The sequence below is a fragment of the Ptychodera flava genome, chromosome 20 (genome assembly GCF_041260155.1).
Source record: "Ptychodera flava strain L36383 chromosome 20, AS_Pfla_20210202, whole genome shotgun sequence".
Classification (NCBI taxonomy): Eukaryota; Metazoa; Hemichordata; class Enteropneusta; family Ptychoderidae; genus Ptychodera; species Ptychodera flava.
The window spans coordinates 18,474,615-18,501,814 of NC_091947.1; the positions used below are offsets into that span (position 1 = coordinate 18,474,615).

Genomic DNA, 27,200 nt, shown 5'->3' on the forward strand with positions numbered 1-27,200 from the left:
GTATAATGTGCTATGCATGCTCCCTTCAATATTGACATATATGTAGATTGACTGAAGAGGTCTCAGCATTGTAAGTTCAGGTTTAGTTCGCATGGTGGTTGGATGATAAGCTGGGGTCTGAAGACACCTCGGACGGTGCCAGTAGATGCCAGTATACGAGTCTTTTGATGTGTAAGCACTGACTGACAACGCAACGCTCCATCGAAGATTGACGCAAAAAACAAACAAAACAAACACACACACAACAACAACAATGTGAGAATCCTTGAGATCGCATGATATCGACTTTCACAAGCCGTTTAATAGTAAATTGCCACAGCGCGATCAGCTACATCTAGCTAGTAATATCAAATATTTATAATGTGAATACGTGTTCATTAAGATTGAATAACGGGTAATTTTCAACGGGACAGTTCCAAACATCACTACAGACCGATAAACAGCAATTTTACTTATTGAGTTTATCACACATGCTGTATCACCCTAGTTACAAACCGATCCAGTCCCAGACGAGCGTACATCTTCACTGAGTAATTGCCTTAGACGGGAAATAAATAGAAATTTGAACGCCACTTTTGAAAGTACTGGGCAAATCAAATAGATGGGTATAAAAAAGTCAGTGCTAGCGTCATGCCCTCATTGAAAGTCTGGAATTAGCCGAGGCAGTGTCGGGTAAGAACTGTTCAGCGTGAAAAATAAAAGATATGAAGTTTTTTGAGAGATACGGCATTCTCTATTGTGAACTTTAAATCAAGATTTCTCTAGGTAGCTTATCTTCTCATTCAAATGCTCTTTCACGGACACTACAGACTGCTAAAGAATTGATGTGTATACCTCAGGCAAACAAACCTCAGATGAAATCGTCTGCGTCTTCTCAGAAAGGAACCTTTTCCTTTTATTTACCGTGATTGGCGCCACATGTAGATCAGGAACTACTCACTTCTTTCACAACACCTGATACCCACGGTTTTATCTGCGTTTGTGGGCTCGCATAGCGTTCCATTGAAGACTTTGAAGTTTTCATGCATGTACGTGTATATCTTGATTGACAACCCTAGTTCCTTATGAATATTAGAGATAGGCATTATTTGTGGTAACATGTACGCGACTATGAATTATCGTTGTGAAAGTGCAATATCGCATGAAAATAAGCGATAGTCAGCCGTCTTAGACCGCGCATATCAGTGCCTGCACATGTCATATTTAGTCTAATGGACATTTGTATCTGACAGTTATTCAAGACTTGATGTTTGTATCTGACGGTTATAAAAACAGTCTGTGCATTAATAAAATCACGGTAAAGAGTATCATGACAAAATGTTTCATGAACATTTGACAAATGATCCGAAAAGTACAGTCGGCCATAATGACTCAAACGCAAAACTAAATAGATGCAATACGACTAACAGTCCAGGGACTCTATCATCTTGTGCCAAATGAGAACGAGTGAATTATTGGGTATTTTATCATACAATTTTACCGAAGGCGCAAATACAGCTATCTGATTGGTCGAGACGTGAAAATATACTGTAACCGTGCTATATTAGCGATATAGCACGGTTAGCACTCGTGCGAGCTGTCGATAAGAGCAAAAATCCTTTTTTAACGTTCGACGCCAGAATTTCAATACACAGTTATGATATAATAGCAATAAATCACACCCAGCGACTGTATACCACTTGGCTTTGACAGTTCGGTCGATATATGCACTCGCTATCGCTCGTGCATTTATGTCGTGAACTGGTCAAAATCTCGTGGTATACCGTCGTTTGGTGTGATGTATTGCTTAAATATCTGTGGACGCTATAGCTGACAATGACGTGACTGTCAGATACACACTATCTTGTCATGAATTTCATTGATTTTTACGTGTCATTAATCATGCATTGACGCACCCTCTGACGCATCCATTAAAAGTAGCATACACCACAGAGGAACATGGACATAGTAGCAACGCTTGCAGACTTTTGTTCCATGGTCGTCTCGGTAGACTATTGGATTTTCATATTGAAATGAGCTTCAAAGGTGTTAAACTTTTTGGAGACTTTGTTTGTGGTTGATAATTACACGAGATTATCGCGAAAAATACGACGAGATGGCATCGTACTGCCAGTCGCGTAGCAACCATAGTTACTTTGTGAGCTCTCAGACCAGAAAACACTGCTTCACTATCTTCACGCCAATCAAAATATAACACGCCAGCAGTTTCATAAACATGTCCTTCCTTGACGCACATGTAAAGACGGTATGACTGACCGTAAACCATTGAGTAAAACCAGACAGTATCGATAAAAGACTTTCAAATTTGGTTCAAACACACTCATTATATATTCATAAAATGTTGAGAGGGATTTTAAAAACGGTAAAAACTCACTTTCCTGAAGCTCAAAACACTCCCGTTTTCGCCAACACGTCAATTCCGCTCAGCAACCACACGACACAAACAACACAAACTTTGCCGAACATACTTCGCTTAACAATTGGGCGAAAATCCGAAAATTACCGAAGGATGCATGGTCGGCACTCTTCGGAAAAGAGAGGCGTAGAGCAACCTGAGGCGAGGCGAACATGGATGGGTTACGTAATCGCTTCACTCCTTAAACAATACATGTTGCCAATGTTCCTCTGTGCATACACATACGAGCGTAGACGTGATCTTGACACAATGAATAACGCGGATACTAACCATATTACAACTTGTGTAGCCCCAATTAAAATTAATTAAAAACAAACAGTTGTACAAGTTAACAAACAAATATACTGATAGATACAAAAATATATATTAAAATATATTAAATATGTAATTAAAGATAAATAAATGAGTAAGTAAATACATATAAATATTAAGTAAATGAGTAAATAAGTGATAAATAAATAAACAATTACAAATAAATAAATAACAAATAAACAGATAAATAAATAATAAAGTCAATAACTAACTACCTGAATAAATAAATAAATAAATAAATAAATAAATAAATAAATAAATAAATAAATAAATAAATAAATAAATAAACAAAGATTGATAAATAAATAAATGAATAAATAAAGATTGATAAAGAAATGAATGTCCGACCATTATGCCAACGTAAGTAACCAATGAAGGTGGTAGCTTGTATTGACAGGAACATTTTTTTCTCTTTTTTTGGTGGCCGCCAAGATCCAAGATTCTCAGTACAGACACATACGCACACTGTCAGTGAAAATGTGATTTCACAGATACTTCGAAGCAATCATCCATGCACACGGGCAACGCTTCGACGTAACCCGGTCACAAGTAACCTTTTGGCAACCATTTAGGTTTACAAATGAATGACGTGATCAAATGCGAGAAATAACAGTCTCTCTACGATTTCTATGAATTCTAGATGCAACCTTCAAATGTAAAGGCCGTGTTTATCATGCCATTCTCAGATGTCAGACACACTTGGTCGGCTATGTGAATTTTGCAATAACTGTCAATTACTGGACGTTACCTTTATAAATCTATTTTCTATTATTCATTGAGTTGGATGTTTCTGAGGCTTGCAGACAGCTGGGAACCAAGTCACACGTGTGCGTCATTACTGTCAGCTTTCCCGACTGAAAATTGTGTTATTAAAACTCTTCTTTCGGATTGCTTTGATACTTTTCAGGGCGTTTAACTCGGTTTTACGGTGTTGCGATTTCCTTCTCGAGTGAATGTAATGTATGTATGCTTTTTCTTGACGGTTGTCATTCATGGTTACAGGTTTGATGGTATGGTTGTAGTGCATTTAAGTTACAAGGAAGTGTACAAATGTCTCTCCGTTTCATTCAGGGTAATTTTGCTGGATGTACTAGTTAACAAAATTATATTATCGATGGTCTCTTAAAATGAGTGATTGAGGAACTGGACAGCTGAATGTGGCGGCCTGAATACCCACGCATGGTTATCAGTTAATTCAATATTATACAATTTGCGATTCCAGTTATAAAGTTTTGCCCATACTTGTCCAGGAAAAAAGTTTCAAAATATTCTCCTTCCTGAACAATAAAGAAAATCAGAGTCCATCTCAAAACTTTCTGGAAGTAATTTGCCTTCAATTTATCGACATTTGAAATTCAAAATGGCGGCCTCTAGCTGGTCTGCCTCGGAGTTGACCACACGAGGAAAATCAATTTTTGATTTTCTAGGAAATCTGATGCTTACAATAAATTTTCTTGTTAAACACAAACTGCAAAGCAGGGATGAACTGCGAGATTTTCGGGTCCGGGTTTCGGGTGTACATATAATACATGACCTTGAAGAGCATTCTGCCAACATTTACTGCTACTGTACGTTGATTGTAGCTTTAAACATTGAAACTGTACACCCTGAAAGAGTTATTATATCAACGTTCTTGAGACTGATATAACTGTTTTCAATTTCGAAAAGAGTTGTGATTCACTTTTATAACAGCCTATTGCAGAATGTCTTCGTATGCAGAATGGCTTTCAAGCAACCATTGCCCCACTTATTTGTTTTGCAAACTGATGTTCATTATGCAAGTCAGACCATAGATAGACCCTCGAGTCTTTCTCGAGGGTCTTTGGCCAGACCAACAAAAAAGTATAAATTGTACAAAGTCACTTGAACGTGACTAAGCACATTTAGAGTAATCCGAAGAACAATAGGATAAGCAAGTCACGAACAAATATACATGTATATAGCCGCAAAATCGACGGACAATTCTATAACATATGTCGACGTGTATGCGGAATACCTGCTATGCTACGCTGTTTTATAAATTTTCGGTCAAGGTACCGTTGTTCAGAATTATCGTCTGTAACTTGAGAAAATATCAAACGCGTAGCTTGTAGCATTTACGCAAACAATGGCAATGAACCCTTGAACTTCAGCGAAAAACCCTTTAAATATCCACCACAGTATTTACTGAACACATTTCACTAGCTCCAGAATGCCCTCGAATATGGCTTTCACTAAGAAATGCCCAAATACTATATTGTACCTGGCAAATTACTTATACCCTATGGAAGACAAAGTACACACCGCACAGGATTGCCCTTTGACCAATGCGCGTGAGTCGGGTAAGAGTAGACTTAGTCGTTCCCATTCAGCTGCTGAGTTTGTCCTAGAAGCGTTTTGTGTAGTGCTTTGGGAAACCTGTGATCACTAAGCCCTGACGTGACGGTTTAGCTTCGCTATCCAAAGCCCTGCTCCGGGAGAATATTTTTTTTCAATTACCGAAATTTAAAGGAAGACGACAGAAAAAAAAACCAAACAGATGTCAGTGTTAAGCTTTCCTCAAGGCATTGTAGTTTGGCACCTCAACCGTTTGAATTCTATTTACTGGCATGTCACAGTAGTGAGCGCCATTGTAAACATTGAATAACACTTTGAATCAGAGACAAGTAAAATATCAAAGATGCATTCATCTTTTAAAAACTCACAGCTCAAAAGGACACTACAAAGGATACCTTGATCGAAAACTTAATCTTCCGTGTCCGTCAAGGATACATTATCATGATACACTAAAGGAAATATCAAAGTCAATATACACTACTTCACGCACGTCACGGTCTCTGACACCAAGGAAATAAATTCTCATTTTATTTTTTTTTGTAAGATGGGTTTCGGGAAGTTGATTCGTTCGATTCAAGAGTGATGAAAGGGGCATTCTCAATAATGTAACTATGTTGATTTTGTGAAAAAAAGAAAATACTCGATTGACGCATAAAACATACGCCTTCGTTCATCGAGCAGCCATGCAAATGATACGTAATATTAATCCCATTATTGTGGATTCACTTACTTTAATATGTTGGCCTTTTCAATAGTGGCAGGTTAACATAAAAACACAAAACGATCTCAACAGATCATTCCTGCACAAAAAGAAAATCGCCATTGAGGACCATACAAGCTTGAATCGATGAAGGGTTCTTTACTTGTGTGATAGAGAGACTGTGCTTGAAAAGATGTTTCGCTTCTGTTCGGCTTTGTGATTGGTAATACAAGTGTAGTACGAACAAAAAATTGTGTCAGCGCTACGGCGCATTAACAGCATACAATCGTCCGCACATTATAGAGGGCTTGAATCCATTTTACCAAGAATAAGTGAAATAATATATATCATCAAGTATACACATCTCGGTGACAATATACACATGCTTGACTGGCAGTGAAGGTACCAGCATACGGTTTGTTGTTCCCCGAGGGCCTCACCCCGAAAGTCGTCTTCATGAGACAATGGGTCAAGGGAAATGGACTGTTTTGGGCGTATTTCAATTTCCTCATTGAAAAATCGAGGACTTCTTGTGCAATCACTCGTCTCGGTCGCGGACGACACTGCCAACTCTATCTATGAGTTCCAGACTTTGCGCATGCCCAGATGGCGCTTTGAACACCGGTCGGCAGTTAACATGGTTAATAGTTGACCGAACTGTTAACCGGTGGGATAACCATTATCCGGTGACTGGCGCTTTGAATGTATCAGCGCAAAAAAGTATGCATATCTATATATACGTGTCCGTAAATTGACGAATCACGGCAGAGATTTTAGAAGATGTGTGTTACATGAAGCATTGGAAGATAGACTGTTACCCATCAAGCGGTAATAGTCTGCATGGCTACGTGACTCGATTTGCAAATAAAATCACAGCCTGAGATATAAGTATCAAGCATTGAAATACATGTTTGCGGTGGAAATCACGCTTAAGAGAAACACGTAAAACGTTTTCGCTTAATCTCTACTCATAACATCGTCTCCACCCCAGGGTACGGCAGGTAGGTTCACCGCAAAGTAGCACTCGGAGTAATATTCGGTCAAAGTGGGAGTTACTCGCCATCAGTAATCGTCCCTCACATGATCACCGTGTTGCCTGTAGCACGCGCCGCGAGACGTCAATGATCTCCTGGCCTATCAAATATGCAGAGGACTCTTGAGTGTCAGTGCTCTCGATAGGCGAACCATCACCGACAGTTATCGCAATACTACTAGGATTACAAAGCGCTTACATTTGAGTAACAATGCACTTATTTAGAGGCACAAAAGTAGGGGGTACGGTGCGATCGTTTTTGAACAACCTAGGGCGATCATCGATGCGAATTAGTATTCTTTTAGTAAGATCGATTGCCATATGCCGAACTTTTCACCATCTCGTACATTGATTTGCGCAAAGAAAGAAACTGTAGTCCCTTTAAGCTGCTGTTACTGGGCTTCCTTGGATTATAATCAGCCTTGTCTGTTTAACGTAAATTGCGCATGTTTGACGATGTTTGACACAAAAGCTTTTAATTTTGTTGGCAATTAGTTGTCGGGACTCTTTCTTAGCCTTTGGAGCGAATGAACTTTTCATAGTCCTGTTTTTGCAAAACTAGAAAATATAACTTCACATGGACTAGTGGCCAATTTTAATTTTCAAGTATGGATAATTGTTAGGAAATTGCGTTTACCAGATACCGAAATTTCTACGGTGACCCCAGATTTGCATTCTTGGTAAGGCAAGATGACTGTTTGAAGATTTCTCGGGCAAACTGTGAACAAAACTTTATAAAGATCAGCTCCAAGGTGAGTAACGCAAAAGAAAGTCACATAACACTGACTATGCCAAACACTGAATATACACAGTGTGAGCGCAAAAAGTCGATGGTCACTTTCTGAGTATTCCATTTCAGCCTATAGGGCTTTTCTTTATTGTTATATATAATCTTTCAATGATTTTCAAGCATCGTTTTGAATTGAAAATATTATTTTATTCAAGATCCCGCTGCTTTACCGTAAAGCTCTAGTATTTTAGAGTTTAAAGCCGAAGAAATATGTGCTACGAGACCCAACATTCTCGATTGTAAATAAGTTATTCGTGGTTGGTCATCATCTGTGCACACATAGAGGAAAAAAATTAAATCAATGCAGTGGGCGTAAAAAAATACCACTATATCGTGCTGAGATCACCAGATAGAGTAAGAGCCTACAACATTTTACTGATAAGATTTCCGTATCAAGTGTCAAATGTGACTTAATGTAGAACGCGCCCCGGGGACAGATGTTCGGACTCTCAAACTTTCTTTTTTGATCTACCCCTTGTGGGGATCATTTTACAGCTCCTTGAGTGATGTAAGAAAACTTCTCATCAGCTTAGGTTTTCGAAAATCGAAAATTGTATGTTTTCTCCGTAGACTTAAAACGGGGATGGTGGCTATTTTGAATTTCAAATATCGGTAAATCTTGAGTAATTTGTTTCTCTAGTTCCAAAATTTGCATTGTGACCCCCGATTTTTATTCTTGATTTTGAAAGAGAATGATTGAAATATTCTTGAGGAAAGTTTGAGCAAAATTTTAAGTCTGTCACTTTTGAGGCTCATCCTACCTTAATGCCATCGGTAGCATCGTTTGGAGTTGACGAGGCCGTTAACCAGCATAGTTTTTAATCGTTATGGATGCATTCAGAAGTGCTGTTCAAGATACCAGTACTGACTATTTGCTTCCCATTGCATTGTCCGGTTATAGAAGTAAGATGTTGAATTCGTCACGTACATCAAGATCAAAGATATTGATGTCATGAGACGAATATAGATTTCTTTTTGAAACAGGTTTTTTTTTGTGCCGTCGGGAGCCAACAAGAAAACGCTGGTTTTTACGAGAACGTTATCAAATAACATCCATCGAGCAAATCGCTCCCTTATTCATAACTTCTATCAAACTGCATTTAGTCCTAGAAATGTTCTGGATTTTACACATGACGGGTTCAATGTGGCTTTTAATGTGTGATAATTTTTATAGAGAATGTCATTCATCCGTGTAAATGCAACATTAACGCAGAATGGTTTGCTACATTGGGTGTCTTATTGTCGGTGAAATTTCTGTTACCAATTGAAATTGAGGTTGAAAATAGCGCCACCTACAGGACAAACATCTCTGCAAGTGCAAGTAAATGTCACAGATGTTTGATATTTGGATGTAAACACACACACATATTTAAAAATGTATTATATATATATATATATATATATATATATATATATATATATATATATATATATATATATATATATATATATATATATACATACGATCATTGTCGAATTCCTTTTCCTTACATGGATTTTGTTATTCTGATATAATGATGAAGGAATATATTTGATCAAAATTAGGAAAATCTAACCAAGTGTTTTGAAGCTTTCGATGTATAAATGGCTATTTGTTTAATGCATTAATATGAGTATCAGGTAAACAATCGTCGCTTAGGGGCTCATTACTTGACTTTAATTATGTCCCTTTGCCCTCATTAACACATTTAGACTAGCTAAAGGAGATGGCTCCTTTCTGGAAAATGATCATTTTGACTACAACGTTTCAGAAATCGACATTGCAAGTCATTCAATGTTTAACACATGCTCAGTGTTCACGCTTTTTTTAATCGAAAGTATCATGCATTTGGTCTTGTCAGCACGATATAATGCAGTGACATGGGACGTAATCGTCCCTTTGTAGGCATCCCGGTATTGCTTCTGGTAGGCAGTTGTTTTCAGAAACGTAACGCGAGAACACAAACCATGATATGAATTGACCACATTCAAGTGTAATACTAATAATCTAGCGAACTGAAGTCTTACATTACATGTATGATGATTCGTTTCTAATACACGATTCAATATTTCTAAAGCTAACAGTATCACTAACGGCGAGGTAACTTGCACTGCCATGCAACACTAACTAGGCACTCCCCTCTGTTTCGAATAGCTGAATTTCACATCGATCACTGCTCTTTCCCAAAACGGAGAGGAGCGCCAAAAATCGTTTATTTCGGCATCCTCCAACGCGGGTTATTAACTTTAACGCGCCAATTTGCATGCATAAGCCCTCTCGACGACCGGAATGTGCTAATTTGAATTTCACTCAACTACTTCGATTGCAGCTTATCGACAAGAACACCAGAAAATAGTGTAGAAAGCTCTGTATGGATACTATTACCACGATTTAAAGAGCCACATTTCAAAGAGATACACTATATTGCAATTGCCACTGATTTTTTCCTTTGTGATAGAGCTGCATACTATCGATTCAAAATACGATACCGATGCGTCAATTTTGTTCGTATTCTTTAGTCTAATGGCTGTCCTCGAGCAGAACTGTAAGCTTGGCATCATCTTTCGGATCAAAACTTAAACAAAAATGCAGAGAAAGATATATTTACGATTGAAGGCAATCATTCCACTTCTTTGACTCATATTTCCATATTTTTCGCGACAATTGTCAAATGTATATGGTGTTTGAACATAAAGGCATTTACTTTCGCGTGCATGCAAATATTTATGCCAATCTGCATACATACATACATACATACATACATACATACATACATACATACATACATACATACATACATACATACATACATACATACATACATACATACATACATACATACATACATACATACATACATACATACATACATACATACATACATACATACATACATACATACATACATACATACATACATACATACATACATACATACATACATACATACATACATACATACATACATACATACATACATACCCCATTATACACCTTTTTAGAGCTTTCATTACCCTTAAACATTCTATAAAAACGTCACGTAGTGTACAGTTTTGACCATCTATTTAAACAAAATATATGACACGGAAACTGTGGGCAAAAATGGACACTTCCCCCATGCATGTATATCGTTTCCAAGTACTTTCAAGTCCATCAAAATTACCTCTGTACAAGACGTATCACATAGCAATTAATGGTACACATATGTTTCTCGCCAGAATAAGTAGTTTCAATATGTATTTTAGGGTTTGAGAGCACCTGTCAAGAATGTCAGCATGTGTCGACAAGAGTTGTCACCACAAGAAAAAGAAGGAACGTTTTCCATTTATGTTCGAAGGGCACCGCCTGTCTGCCCCTTTTTTCAGAAACCCTCTCTTTATTCTGATTTTGTAAACAGCCATCTGCATTATCTTTGTTAGCTTGCCTAATTGATACATGGGAGAAATGTGTACTGCTTCCGTTGCAAAACAACATAGCAGTCTTCCTGTCCACTTGGGGTAATCGAGCGGTTCCCATGGCTATGATGACACATGAGTTGTCATGGTGATCTTTTTTTATCTCCATCTTTTGAACGTTGCGATGAAAGATGTTCTTTTCAGTCTACTTTAACTTTCTGTAGTACAGCTGTTCACGGTACTTTTCCCCGTGTTAATTATCATAATGGTGTGTTTCTACATTAGGGAGGTATACAAACTACTTTCGAATTAAGACGAATCGAATCGATAATTGTACAAAAACTGTAATGCCTATGAAGGAGAATGGCGAAGCATTTTTCGCATTACTTTATGGTTATTTAAAGCGCTTACGTGGGGAAAGACAGGATTCACAGCATGTAATGTCAACGAGTTTTAACCTTCATTAGGACCAGTCACGATGTTGGTACAAACATAGCACATAACAGGAAACTAACATTTATTCAACACAGCTCAAGGGGAACGCAATAGACCAAGGCTTGATTTATCTCAAGAAGGGTATTGTTTTCACCCGTAATGCTGATGCTCCTCCCCTTCAAACGTCGCAGTATTCCTCCGAGCCGATAAGTGCGATGATGTGCAGCCAACGCATCTCTTGGAGACATAGGTTCGAGATGACGAAGCACGTGCGCAAAATAATTAGTAATTTTCAGTCCATTATTGTCATACTTTCCAGCTACACGAATTTGACGTTTTTGACACTTCAATCTAATAAGCTGCTCGGTGTGACCCACGGGACACTTCGTATTCACAGATGTTTGTTTGAAGTAGCTGCTGAAGTTTGCAACCCTTTTCGACAAGTAGAAAACTCAAAAAAAAAATGTTTATACCCCGTCTTTGACACACGTGGGTGTATGGGTAGTGTGGCTGTGAAATCTTAAATACAATGTTGAAATATGAGTGTGCAGATGTTCTTGTGGGAATTATAATGTTCGATGCTAAATATAACAATTATATATATATAAAAATATATATATATATATATATATATATATATATATATATATATATATATATATATATAAAATATATATATATATATATATATATATATATATATATATATATATATATATATATATATATATATATATATCTATATCTATATATATATATATATATATATATATCGTCGTAAGGACATTTTTAAGATTGTGATTATAGGAATTAAGTGTAAACACAATTCTCCGATATTAAGATGTAGAATATATCATTGTCACAGCTTCTCTATGATTATATTGAACAGAAAACTAGGTTTTACTGACCCAAACGTTCTAATTGTTCAGCATGTTTTCTTTTTCTGCATACGTGGACCGCATATTTCTATGGTCATGACAAAACGTCCTGCTCAGCTGTATCCCTAAAGAGGTAATTATTATATTTCGAACAATTACTCCAGATGAAGTTCCGCGAACACGGTGAGATCGCTGCATGTTATAATCCTAGTTTATACAGATTCAATGTGATTAATTTCCCCAGTAAAAAAGATACACCAATCATGGAATCTCTCATCTTGCAATGAACTCCACATAGTTCATTGATAATTGATGGCCCTGCCGTCGTTTTACACTCTGATGACTGCAACTGTGCTAGGACTGCGCATGCTCGCGAAGAAAAGACGAGCGTGGTGTTCGTCTTTTGTATTGAGAGAGCGAGCAGCTGTAATTATATACATATATATATATATATATATATATATATATATATATATATATATATATATATATATATAGTGTGTGTGTGTGTATGTATGTATGTATGTATGTATGTATGTATGTATGTATGTATGTATGTATGTATGTATGTATGTATGTATGTATGTATGTATGTATGTATGTACGTACATACGTACGTACGTACGTATGTATATGTATGTATCTATGTATCTATGTCTCTAGGTATCTTTGCATGTACCTATGTATATATTTGTGCATTGGTGGGTAGGTAGGTAGATAGGTTATACATGTAGTGTGCATTGTCGACAAGCGAATTCACGTCCGGGCGTTCAAATCGAATATCAGGGGTACATGCCAGGGATGTAAAACCTGATTGGCGGAAGTTTCAATATACCTTTTGGAGAATAGCAGGAAACCATGGTTGATCATGTGCAACACACGGAATGACGGAAAAATTAATCAACAGATACAGTTCTCGTTAAATTTCGTTGATTTTCTGCACAGTTCCGATAGTTAATTGAGCAATCGGACCTTTCCATTTACAGTCTGAGTAACGTTAAATTCACGTTCATGATAATCTTTCACTCACTGGCACTGAGGGAAAAAATGAGCTAATATTTGTTTACAATATTTTACTACTCATCCGATCGACATACAGCGATGGGCGCCATTGGCTAAACGTCAGCCTACGCATTGTGTGAACACATACAAAATTATCGAATGACTTTATCTGATCCCCGCGTGAGATCAGTCATGAACCGTGCCATTGGACAACGCCTGGAACAACCGGTTACGGTAGAACGCGTCTCGGGGACTGACATTAGGGCTTTCAAATTTGATGTACCACTTGTGAGGATTCATTTTAAAGCCCCTGGTGTAAGAACAGTTTTCACCCCCTTAGCTTTTCGGAAATCGATAGTTTTATCTTCCCATATAGTTAAAACAGGGATGGCGGCCATTTTGATTTTCAAATATCGGGAAATATTAGGTAATTGTCTCTTTAGTACCAGATTTTGCCCGGACATCCCTGATTTTTATTTTTGATTTGGTAAGAGAATGGTCGAATCGAAAGTGGTATTGAGGAAAGTATGAGCAAAAGTTTAAGTCTTTCACTTTCGAGGCGCATACTACCTTAAAACCTACCATGTTTAGATTCTTTTCAACCTCATAAAGATAGCCAGGCTGCTCCTCGGCTTAACATGAGCGATGATACACAGTGATTATACGCACTGTTGAAAATAAGTCACATCGATCCGTTTCAGATACAGAGTACATGCCTTCCCTGGTAGAATGCAAACTTAAACTGATGACCCATATTGCGGATTGTTTCTTCAATTATCGCAGTACAGGGGGATTCGATAGTCCTCAGGCGCGTTATCTTTATCGCCTTCTTCACAATGTTTGTTTGTTCGTTACTGGGAGAAGCTCTCTGGCCTACATTTTATACCAAGTGCATTGTTTGATTTGTCAATTGACTTCAGAGTACTTTATTAACGATGTATCCTCGACAGTCATCTTGGCTGGCCGTATCTTATCTAAATTTTACAAAGAAATTATCTCTATGGTCGACCGTGTGCTGTGTACCAAGGACAGAAATCGCGTAAATACGTGGCAACTCATTTCTATCCTCGCAGAGAGACACCTCTTTATATGTGTGATTAAACACTATATGCTCTTAATGAGAACCATTACCTTGACGAGTCTGAACGTATTGCATTCATGAAGCAGAAGTGAATACTACGCTGGGGCCCTTTTTATCTACGGGCGGAGGGTTATTTCAGTGACAATGACACCCCAGTGAAAGTACGCGGAACAGTTTATGTGTACTGACATTTCAAATAGTGGTGTTAACTTTCATGTTTTTTTTTCAAGTTTCACAAAGAACAGTGGGTATGTTTTAATTGCAAAGTCGTTTTCCAAGAAGCTAATTAGTTCTAGGCGAGAGGCTTGGGCATGGGAAAGTGAAACGATGAAAACGACAAAAGTTGAAGTTTATGGTCTTTCCGATGATATTCCATTATTACAATCCGTATTAGGGAGCTTTGAGAAGCACTTCTTTGCCTTGAGCTCTGTTCAGCAAGCAAACCCGCTTTCCAGTCTCATTTGAATGTATTCAGCAACCCAAAATAAAGTTTATATCCTCTCACAATGTAGATCTTTATTTCACTTGGGGGTAAGTTCATAACATTACTGCGACTGGCTCATGTCAATCATAATTATGTTCCTTTCATAAACGATCCTGGTAAAGACTCTGTCATAAATTCTAACACCCGGGAGGGAATATCTAGAAGGCGTGTACGTACAAGCTAATACATCAACTTTAACTGCAAACAATATGCAAGGTAGTGAAAGGCTGTCATCATAGTTTTGTCCTTTTCCAACAAAACCTGGACACAAACATGGCTGTAATTAAACAAATATTTTAATACTCAAAATAACCTTCTGGGCCTGCCTTTCACAGTTAGCGATCTTACAATATTTTGTTGAAAATTCAGTTCTGGCTTAGGTACATATCAAGCCAGCAGTCTGCAGAAAAATGTAACGAGTAAAAGCAGCCTCATTCATTGTACAAGAACCGAATGCGACGACATTCTGCAGCCATATCTTCGATATACTTATAAAAGTACAGTAAAGTCTCGTCAAAGCATATTAAATTATATATATATATATATATATATATATATATATATATATATATATATATATATATATATATATATATATATATATATATATATATATATTGAAAGTTCCTCTCTATATACATTTTCCATCTGTTCTATCTCTTAAATAAGCTTGATTGTGTCAATTAATGTTTTTACATTTTGTGCCCCGTAATGTATACTTCTGTTGGTGTTTGGGCCGTACTGACGATATGATCAACAGTATACTCCACTTTGCTTGCAAAATTGTTACGATATGTCTACATGTCAGCGTTTCATAGGTTAATGAGTGCTGAAATACTTAATTAAACACATTGATTCGATGAAGCACTTGTGTTTACCTATGGTATTCCAAAATTCGAAATAAAACCTTTTAGTCAAAAAGGCTTATGGAGGTGGTGTTGTGATAAATAGGTCAAGAAAGGTATGTGTGTGTGTCCGTTTGAAATTCATCGGATGAGTTGACCATTGGCCTTGCAATCATTGCTAACTGTGCTCACATGCAGGGCAAACAGGCTTAGTTTCAGCTTTTGTGGAGATCAGGCGGTGCGTTTTGGGCGATAAAATGCCCCTTGACGTTAAGAAAATTGTCTTTGGGTAAAGAGCATGTATGTGTCTTGGAAACGTTCATATGCGAAAGGATTCACGATTGCGTACACTGCAAAGAAATTGTGAGAAGCACTTTACACAAAGTGATACGATTTATATACCCAGTCATAGTAAATCTAAATTACATATTGCCTATGGCATTCTCTTGTGAGTGCTCAAAGTGTCTCTGTACCTCCATGCGCCGAATAGGCTTGGTATTTTTGCGTAGTTTAAATTGCATCGTGATTAACTGCAAAGTATGTCAAGAGATTTGTGCACAACTGCGCTTAACGATTCGAGCAATCGAGCATTTTATTTTAACAAAATCAAAGCCCTTCGTGCATTGTCTGAACAGATGCAGAGAATACGAGAGTACTACCGTGTGCAAGTCGACCGCACGATCTATGCAATGTTTGAAATCCCCAAGGTGCTCAGAGTGTGCATGTTCTTTCAACCCACACCTCTATTTGCATAGAGTTAGAAAACCGTATTTAGTTGCTCTCCAGCCTTTTATCACTTATTTTACTATATAGGGGATAAACAAATCATTGAAACAGTATTGACTGCCGATCTATTAACACAGCCTTCAAGTCGAAACTGCGAGTTTGAAGTCCAGGAAACTGTCCAACAGCTGTACGCGCCTTCAACTTTAAAAAGACTTGATTGAATCACCAATATACGACAGTTCCATGTCGTCAGTTTTCCTCTCCTATTAGCCACGTTGCACAAAAATCCGTCCCAAGGGGTAGGGGTGGGTTAGGAGTGTCTTGGTCTCAGCACAAGGTTCTTCTTGCAATAGTTTATTTTAGTTCAATACGTTTGACTATATATGTATTGCTAATAAAGATTTATACTCCCAAGGTATTACAGAATACCTGAATACCTTGCTGGTGCGTTCGTTGTTGGCTTTGCCAAAGTTAATCCGGTGATAATCTGGTGACAGCGTCCACAGATTAGTAATATACCCTCGCTTGCTTGGGCGTATTTGGCAATGAAGCGCACCAGATAATAGACAACATAGTGATAAAACTTCGGGTAAGATTGTCAAAAGGACAAATATATGCCCCGGCGAAGGAGAAAAAGAAATCGTTACAAAATTATTGCTAACATAAGACAAAGACACCAAAGGTTGGGAGTATAAATCTTTTTTGGCAATACATATCATAGTCAAACGTATTGAAATAAAATAAATCACAGAAATAATAAACTTGTTATCTTAGACCAAGACACTCCTACCCCACACCAAACCTTGGGGACGGACTTTTTTGTAACACCCTATGTAAGCATCGATTAGCCTCGGCGCGAAATCGTTATGCCCAGTGTGTCGGTATGATTTACAAAATCGATTTGACGGACGATTCGATCGCTCAATGTCCTTTAGGATAAAGGCGACTTAGGAAGAGCAGAGTGTTTGGCCACATGGAAATCTACCCCTCGTCTTTCCAATAGTACAAAGATTTACAGTAGGTGTCATCTTTTTACGTGAGCAGTCAACCTGGCAAAGCAATAATGGAACTTATTGACTACGTCATGGCACACGTGAGCTTTTGTTTTTCTCTTGTGTTTTGGTGCAGCCGTTTTATCAGACGAACCCCTTTCCAGAAATAGATGTAGCTTTCCGGTCACAGGAGATGATGATCATCAGCAACAAACACCTTGTTGATCGCTGTTTTCATTAAACCCAAATCAATCATCAAGGTTATCAGATTATTGTAAATATATATCATTATTAGAAAGCATTTCGCGAAGCTTGTGACAAAGCAGCCACATCAATGCGCGCGTGATTTTCTTTCCTCTCACTACCTGGTGAAACGTACTTCTCCTTTAAAACAACGGATTTATCCTAAAAGCGGTAGTTCGTAATTGGCTCCCCCAGGCATGATTTCTGTGCTTACGTGCGTCATATACATGTACATGTCGATGGAAATAGACTGGAGAGAGACCATTGGAAACAACAAGACTCGTGTTTACCACTCGTAAGAAAAGAAAGGAGGAAAAAAGTCATTTCAAAAACTGACAGAAAAACCCCTCTAGAGCCACTTTCTCGATTGGCCGTCGTCGTCAACATCAGCTTTAAAGTATTATATTTCGAAATGTATTTTGCAGCACTATAAGTCATCATAAGTGCACACAAGGTGTACAACGACGACTTGGATGGAAAATATGCCAATAGGAAGTAGAGGGCATTAGTAACGTATGATTTGTACGCCAAGTTTATGTGTTCCTGTAGACGTCAACCTTAGCCATTGCTCTTCCTCAATTTCTCTTCTACGCTGAGAAATTTGTACCACGGAGTTATCTTTGTGGTCTTTCCATGTAATAAAAGGTCTGACGTTCAGCAAGTGTATCTATCCTTTCAGCTATATATCGATATTGCTGAAAGGATGGATAAACTTGCTAAGTTAGTCTGTTCTTTAAAAGACAAGAACCAGGTCTTTGACATGTCTTGGTCAATTATTGACAAAGTATCGAATTACTCTAACATGAGCAAGCGATGTTGTCTTCGTATATCAGAAAAGCTATACACATTATCAATGCTGACAAATCTACGCTGTTAATCAAACGCTCTGAGTTGGTTTCAAAATGTCTCCACCAAAATAAATGTTATTTATCAAATGTTAATATAACGCACAAATAGAATGGTACGCTCCAACTACATAAATGCGAGTGTAAGCTATGATTCCTTTCACTTTTGTCTGACGATTGCAGGATACATGAAACTTAAGTAACAGTTATTATTACTTTGTACTTGAAGTTATTGGTGCATTATTCATAACGCTCTACTTGCCCCATCGAGCACTGTATTTTCTCACGAGGACATATGTATACTTTATATATATATATATATTATATATATATATATATATATATATATATATATATATATATATATATATATATATATATATAGATATATATATATACATATATACACATACATGCATACATACATACATACATACATACATACATACATACATACATACATACATACATACATACATACATACATACATACATATTTTTTTTGAACTTCAAAACGTACTAACAGTGTGCTAATAACACTAATGAGTTGCAAGGGGCAAGAAATAAGCTGCTATTTTTTGAAATTACATTCGGACTTTGGGTGTGTCTGTGCGGGCCCTCACTTCACGTTGTTATTTACCTTTACCTGTCACATTTACCTGAACATCAATACCCTATCATGGGGCATTTATATCGTTCATAATAATTTGACATACATCGCTGCCTCTTAACAATCGTGACTTTGCTATTATGGGCAGCAGAACAATCGGATGGTAAATTTGTAATCATCATACCTTTGGCCACATCCGCAGATCCGTCGGAAGCACTCAATTATTTATCGCGGACATCAGTAAAGTGCTATTTGCAGCTGTTCCCATAGAATGCTAATTTGTGTGAAAGGGGGTAATATGGAAATGTGTTCAAAAGGGAAAACCATCTGCAAGACCCTAGCGATGCTTTCAGCGCGACCGCAGAAACGAATACAAAAATGAGGGTCAGGGGAGTTAATGGTACAATATTGTCCCATTATTGCATGCAATTTTAAAAAATGTACATGACACGGGTGTACGCACAAAGATAATACATCGCCTGGGCAAGATATCAGTCTTCACAGACATCTGGAATAGCAATTTTCCCTGTCACCGCCGTAAATGTTCCCGTTTGTATCAGGGGTTACTTGAAGACAAACTGCCTTCATCGTAGCAGTAGCCCGACAAGCATTTGGGCAGGACTGCAGAATCCTGGGCCCGTACTACGTCTGCAATGTGGTACAACATTCTGTCAATTGAAGGCTTGCGGTATGGTATTAGCTGTTCTTCAAGAGTGCCATTGATAAACGAGGAGAGAATAAAAATGAACTGAGAAAAGAAAGGAACCTAAAGTCAATTATGCAAAACGCTCTTTATCATATTTCAACAGAAAAATATCGTTGGAAACACTTTCGGACGAACGATCGATGATTTCGTCATATTATTCGAACAGTTTTCTGCTTTAGATATTTCCAGGGTCAGTCCTATAACACTACAACTATCCACTAATCTTATTGATTGTGTCACTTACGAAGACCACAGATAACAACATTATGTGATGTATGTGATGTGATGTATCATGCTATCTCTGTATCGACTCACTCGCATACATCTTCGAGAAGGGTGTTCCAGGCAAGGGTCTCCATAACTTTAAAACTACGCAGACGATTTTCCTGGACTTGTCACGAAAAACAAACCCAGAGAGCGTATATCAAGCCAATTTGAATCGACTGATGCCTTCCCACAGAACTTGTTTCTTTTAACGTTAGAACTGATGGGTCGCTAATCATTTTTGTCATTAGCAAATATAAGGGTGAATGGAGAATGTTACGGAGCAGTCACGCGCTAGCTATTGAAGAATCAATATTTCGTTTGTTACTCACCTGGGTAACGCACGAAAAGATGTCAAACGTGGCTTCTCAAGGTAATACAGCCTCGCAATTGAAACTTTCAAACTCAAGGAAAATTAAAGCTATCGTTCAATTCACGAATAGGAATAAAAATACGGGGGTCACGACACAAATATACATTTTTCAATGAGAAAAGCAAATTGTTACCAGAATTTTAACGATATATTAGAAATTTAAAATGGCCGCCATTTTCTGTGGTGATATAAAAAATTAATTTTACGATTTTCGCAGCCGCTGATGCTGAAAAACTTGATTTTCTCTCCAACAAGCTTAAAAATGAATCCCCACAAACTGTAGATGAGCAAGGAATTACGAGACTTTGAGAGTCAGAAAAATCTGTCCCCGGGGCTTTTTCTACTTTAATTTGACGACAAGTGGCAGAGGATATGTTTCATGATTATCGAAGATATCTTTCATTTTGTTTGACTTCTGATTACGAGCTACAAACCATTCTGTCTCCAGGGTATCAAACGCTGTTTTATCAGGGGCGTATCTGCGCTGTCGCAATAGAAATGGCATCTGACTGTCGTCTGCTGATAAAACACATGGCAAAATTCACATTTCCCCATTCATGCATTTTAACTTTCATCTTCCACTTTCTTACCACAGATATGCACAATATTGAAGAATCACCTTGATAAGATTTTGTGTCTGTTTCAAAACATGTCTTAAGACACTCAAGGTATCGTATTTATCAGTTGGAGTAAGGTTTGTGCTATGTCGCGCTAGGATGTGCAATATAAAGACTAAAGAGCAAACGGAGAAAAGCTTCAAAATATCAAGAGGTTTATCTGAACTGTTCAAGTCAGAATCAACAGTTTTTGGGCTGCAATATTACTGCTTAATCTCATGATACTAAAGTAGTATACATAATTGATCAACTTGAAATGTTCAAAATATTCTCTTACAGACAAATACAGTGTTGTTAGCAGCTTTATCGGCTGGGACAACAACATGTACTATCTGTAATGGATTTCAGTCAGTTACTTAAAAGCATCAGGATCTTTAAAAACACAATTGGATCTTCAGCAAATATTTGATTTAAGTCGACCAATACGGCCTAACCTCCTGACTGACTTGACCCATTCTTACAATGTGTCAAGCTGTGCTTCCTGCCTTTTCGCCCATTCCCTGGCTATTATTTTGCGTTCTCGATAGCATGCTCTTAATATCATCAGAAAAATAGGCACAAAGTACAGTAGTATTGTTGGTTGTTAAATTCAGACAAAAGAAGCAAAAGAAAGCCATTATTAGAAGTACTACATTACAATTCAAGTTGAAAGACTATCAGATGAGGACCGTTGAAATAGTCCATCAGGACCAGTCTAGTCCATGGCCCCAAACCCAGAGATGTTTGAGATGAACCTGAATAACAATGGACCCAATCTTGTGAAAACAATCGAGTTTGCTTAGGGGAGCCTTCAAGGTCTTTTCGAACCAACTGGACACCCCAAGCAACTGGATCCCACACGGCCAATATTCCCTGCCGTTTGACGTTGGTTGTTCTTCGATAGCGGACGCTTCGGCGTCGCCTTGACGCCAAACTTGTGAAAACTCTCCAGTTTACTCAGGGGAGCCTCCCAGGTTTTTCGAAGCAACTGAACACCCCAAGCAACTGGATACCAAACGACCGGTGTTCCCTGCAGCGTGACGTTGGTTTTTCTTTTTCGATTGCGGCCGCTTTCGAGGTCGGCGCGGCGTCGCCTTGGCCGACGCTAACGTCACCTCTCTGACTTACAATCAGTGAGTTCTAATTTAAAAATCTGTGTTCGTTTGTGAAAGAATGAAGACGTGCGGAAATTCAATTTAACGAAAAAATGTTTTACTGAAATCATAGAATGCCACCATTGCTTCAACATCGTTTATATTACACGTAAAGCCGAGTTCCAGAATGCCGAGTGACAGTTATGGATCTCAGAGGAGCAACGGAAATCGTGGAAGTAGAATTGATGGAATGCTGACAAATGATACCACTTTTAGAACCCTGTGAAGTTGTTCAATAATTAACTCTCCATATACGTGTTTTTAATCTAAGTCTTAAAGCCACGATGGATTTAATCCAAAGATACCAAGTAAAAAACTTACCCCTATGTGTTAAACATCCAACTACAAGTGCATCACGTGCCCAGCAATGGTTTGAAAGAACCAGCTCCATATATGGCAATCTCATCCTCCAATATATAACAATCTGAAAGCGTCAGAGTCCTTACAATATTTCGCGAAAGGAGGTAAAACATATGTCGTCTTAGATGTAAATTACTTATTCAGTGATTCTTGACTAGGCTGATTTTTGATCAATCAATTACTTGATCAGACAATTCACTCACTCATGACATCTGTAACCCCTTTAGCGAAGAGCAAGCGAATCCGACAAGTTCTAATGCTTACAAAAGCCGATTGTCCCGCAACATACGTAAGAGGCCAATTACGCGACTTACCAAGATGTTCGTTTCTGAATAACAAACAGGGTCCATTATTATAATTAGCGTGACTAATACTTCTAATAATACTTTTAAATTCGCATCTCACGAAAAACAAAACTGCAATAATGCAAACCCGATTGGGACCAATTAACGTTCAACATCTACTCGACAAGTACCTCTCGCTGATCAGTTGGGAAACATATCAGTAACTATCACAAATCTCTACTTCTATAAAACAACACCTGAGGACATCACATATCGTTTCTGAGCTGATTTGGTCATTTACGTCACTCTTTTAAAGAAGAGATATTGAGACAATTGCTTAGAATTTCCCCATTTATTACTTTTGACGTAGAATCACACAGGTTTTTAACTAATGCCACCGATCGAAAGTCTGGAATACAAGATTGCTAATAAGTACCACTAGAGACGGCAAATATGCATAATTATTGATTTTGAATGGCCGTCACGGTTCAGCTAGAAACACTCGATTTCTTTTCCTTTTCCTTTGTGAAAGAACGATGTCACCCAGAGGGGCTTTCTAAAATCTGCTGTAGCAACAAGCAGCAATTTTTCGATCGCTCTGTCACATTTGCCTATATGTTAGCGATCATCTCTTCACGAGATCATGGACCATCGTTAGACCGAGTAGTCTCCTTTAAGAATAACGAGGATGAAGCCAAGAAACAAGAGGAAAGTTTTACTCTTGAACATTCCAGAGAGTATATTCAGGTAGTATTGGTAACAGTCTTCCTTTGAGATATCCCCCGCGCATTTTTTCTAATTATCCACATTTGCATTTAAGATCTGGAAGAGTACATTTTCGCAAACTTGAGAGGATATTAAGTTATCGGGAGTCTTATTAGATGAGGAGTTCGTGATGTCATATTCGGATGTTGTCCATTGCAATATTTAGAAACTGGTATATACTCTGTACCATGTCGATGCTGTATACCTTCCAGGTTTGACTAGACAGTATATATAGATATGATCCATGGAAGTAAAAAAGTCGGTTTGTTGATGGCCACATCGCTGCGCATGCGCTGAATTTTATACTTAATTCAAAGGAGAGCTTTCGCTTTTGGAATTCGGTGGCAGTTGAGCCATGGCATTGACACGGGCATGATGATGATAACACCGCCACTGTATCTACCCTTGAAACACCGCAATCCGGGGACTCCGACGAAGAAGTCAACCACGGTACTCTGGCCGTCGCCTGCGTGAAAAAAGCTTACTGCCCACCACTGGTGAGTGTTCGCGTTATTCTTATCGTTCCATGTGAGAAAATGGCAAGCAGCAGCGTGCCGGAAAACCATACGATGAATGTAATCATTGCTAGAACAGTTGGTTTCACCAGTCTTACAGTAGCACACTATATCATACCAGGTTACACATTAGTTTACAAATCTCTAAAACTTTCTTCTCGGATAAGTGTCATTCAAAGCCCCCGCAGTTCCCTCAAACAACAGCATTCCAAGTAAACACAATCGTAACGGGCTTCTGCAGAGAAACACGGGAACAATAGTAAAATACTAATTGTTCAGATTTTCGGAAATGTAATCCAATTGAATATGACACGTATCGCTCGCCGAGCAGACCACAAGATTAGCCTAATGATGCTACCAATAATGAAACCAAATATGCTCTCCAGACGTTTAGAATTTCCAATCTAATTTCTCCGAACACTTGGGTAGATTATTACCAATGTATTGGAGCTCTTTATATTTGTTTTTTTATCGATAAAAGCATTTTATATTTGGAGAGCGTTTTCCTTAAGCAGCCATTCATGAGCGCTTTCGTTAGTCGGCTAGTCAGTAATAAACACACGTATAAGTCATTTCAACCATTTATTTCGAAAGTACGTCTGTCATTATTTTTAAAGATATTTGAAATCAGGCACGTATAGACATTTTGTCTTCTGAAAGATTTGTAATTCAACAAACGATTCCAGCTAATAGGGCTTTGCAAAGATGTGAAACACGCCTCTATGGCAGGTTTTGTTAACGGTCTTTCAGTGAGGACTTAAATACACACATCTGTCATTTCCTTTTTGCACGAAAGAGAGACAGAGAAAAATGAAACCTGTTATATGGCAAAGCTTCAAAACTCGGAGTGGAGGCCTTGACGTCATCGGTTACTATGCAAACCAGTGCGCTGCTACACTTCTCTGGGCGTCGGAAAGCTGTGAAATGTGAGCGCCATTCCATGCTAATTGATAAATTAAAATGCTGCATACACGGTTTACCCATAGATGTGAATGTATACCCCTCTTCTCCTGAATTTAGCTTGAAACCATCGGATCATGACAGCATTTACAGATGGAAGAGCGGCTTTGTTAAAGTGACTGAAGTACATTCAGGACTTTTTAACGATTTTATCCTAATTTAGAATTCTACTGGCTTTCTCATATTCGCCTGTGTGAATGATGTCCATCATATATGTCATATTTGTATGGTCGGGATTACTCACTTTGTAGAAATGAAGGTCGTGATCGGGTTTGGCAATTGCGGAGGTTTTCACGACATGCATCTCTAAATACGACCACTTTGCGAATCTACCAAATTGGCTACAACAACGCGTGGACGAAATGTATATGCAACGTGATAGGTGTATCAGCCTCGGCCTTCTATTCGTTTCCTGAGGATTCCCAGGTCCATTCGTATTTTGGAAAGTAGCGCCTCATTGCACCACGACACTCAGAAACATTATCCCAACACTAAGGAATCTGGCCAAGTTAGTTAAATTAAAGGTATACAGTCACCTGTAATCTAAATATGCCCATATATGGTCAAAGGGGCGTTCCTTGGTGTTCAAAATGCCCATATGAGGGCACTGTTTTAAAAAGCGGCCACCCGCTTAAAATCTGTGATTGGTTAGATTTTCTCTTTCCATGGTAGCTGTGGAAAAATTGGAACAGGTGATAGTATACCTTTAAGTGATTTTCACTTGATGTGCGCTAACTTTGTTTAGGGAGCAATATTCGTTTCCATATCCTGTACATTACCAACAGAAAACTCTTCTCCAACTGGGAGGGCAAAGTTTCTTAAAGTTGGTAATATCTACTCCTGAATATTTCTACTGTCGATTCTACTATCTTACATTATTCCCTGTCAGTGACACATTTAAATTAAAGTTCTGATTCATATCAAGTCAAGTTACATTACGTTTACAAAGTTGGCTGCCTTTTAAATCTCAGAGAGATGTAATTTGACGCTGTGTAAGTATTTTGTGCAAGATCCAAGTGAATACTATATAGACTTGGCATTCGCTTTCATTAGTAAAAAGTTAGAATGCGCCTCGGGGACAGATATTCGGACTATCTTATTTCCAAGACTGTTCTGATCTACCAATTGGAGGAGCTCATTTTTAAAACTCTTAGAGTAAGAAAAATATTCATCGTCTTAGTTTTTCGAAGATCAAAAAATTTATATTTCCCCATATGGTTAACACCAGGACGGCGGCAATTTTGAATTTCAAATATTGATAAATGTTAGGTAATTTGTTTCTCTAGTACCAAACTTTGCACGGTGACCCCCTATTTTTATTCTTGATTTTGTAAAGGAATTGATAAAAGTATCATTGAGGAAAGTTTGAGCAAAAGTTTAAGTCTTTCACAGTCGTATCGCATACTACCTCAAGTTAGATAACGTGTCGCCGATGGGGCGCCCGCCATAAATGTATTTACCAAAATAACAATGTTTGCGTCAAAGAGACTGAGCAAATGTTTGTACACCGGCTCTTTTTTGTTTATTACTCCTTATTCTGCCTCACGTTTGGCTTTCAAAAAAAATATTGCGTTACAATTTTACGAAATATGAATGGCAGAATTACCGCCTTCCCCGGCAGGGCAGGGTCCGATGTAGATTCCAAGCTACTATGGTATGCTGAAAAACAACTGTCAATATCAAAGGCTCAGACAATGAGAAGATTAAAAAGTGTTTGACATGACGTCTCTTAATATTGAGTGATCTGTAATAGATGTATGACAAACATGCCTGAAACATGCAGGCTTTACATGGAATCTACAAAAGTCCCGGCGCTCTCTGTTCAAACTAAAAATTGACATCACTATAACACTTTATTTATATATACCCTTCCCGAAAAATATATTTCTTTGAATTTTCTCCGAGGTCATTTGTCACAAAATCACATCCAAGTCTGTCTTTATTCTGAATAACGTAATCCGGATCATTGCTATCAGGTACATTGTAGGAATTCCAAGTGGCTCAAGTTATGTAAAGTTACCGTAAAATGTTTAAAGGTATACAGTCACCTGTTCCAATTTTGCCACAGTTACCATGGAAAGAGAAAAATCTAACCAACCACAGATTTTAAGCGGGGGGCCGCTTTTTAAAAAAGGCGCCC

General features: G+C 38.0%; 1 protein-coding gene across 2 annotated transcripts in view; it reads left to right on the plus strand.

Annotated features, from left to right (window-relative positions):
- LOC139120219 (probable G-protein coupled receptor No18) overlaps positions 1-27,200 on the plus strand; it is a 130,382-nt gene that overhangs the window by 28,153 nt on the left and 75,029 nt on the right. Inside the window, exon 1 of one of the 2 annotated variants that reach the window (XM_070684423.1) lies at positions 23,919-24,082. The exons of the other annotated variant lie outside the window; for it this stretch is intronic. The gene's annotated coding sequence lies outside the window, so the exon portion shown is untranslated. Of the gene's footprint in view, positions 1-23,918; positions 24,083-27,200 lie in introns of those variants that run through there. 2 annotated transcript variants of the gene reach the window in all.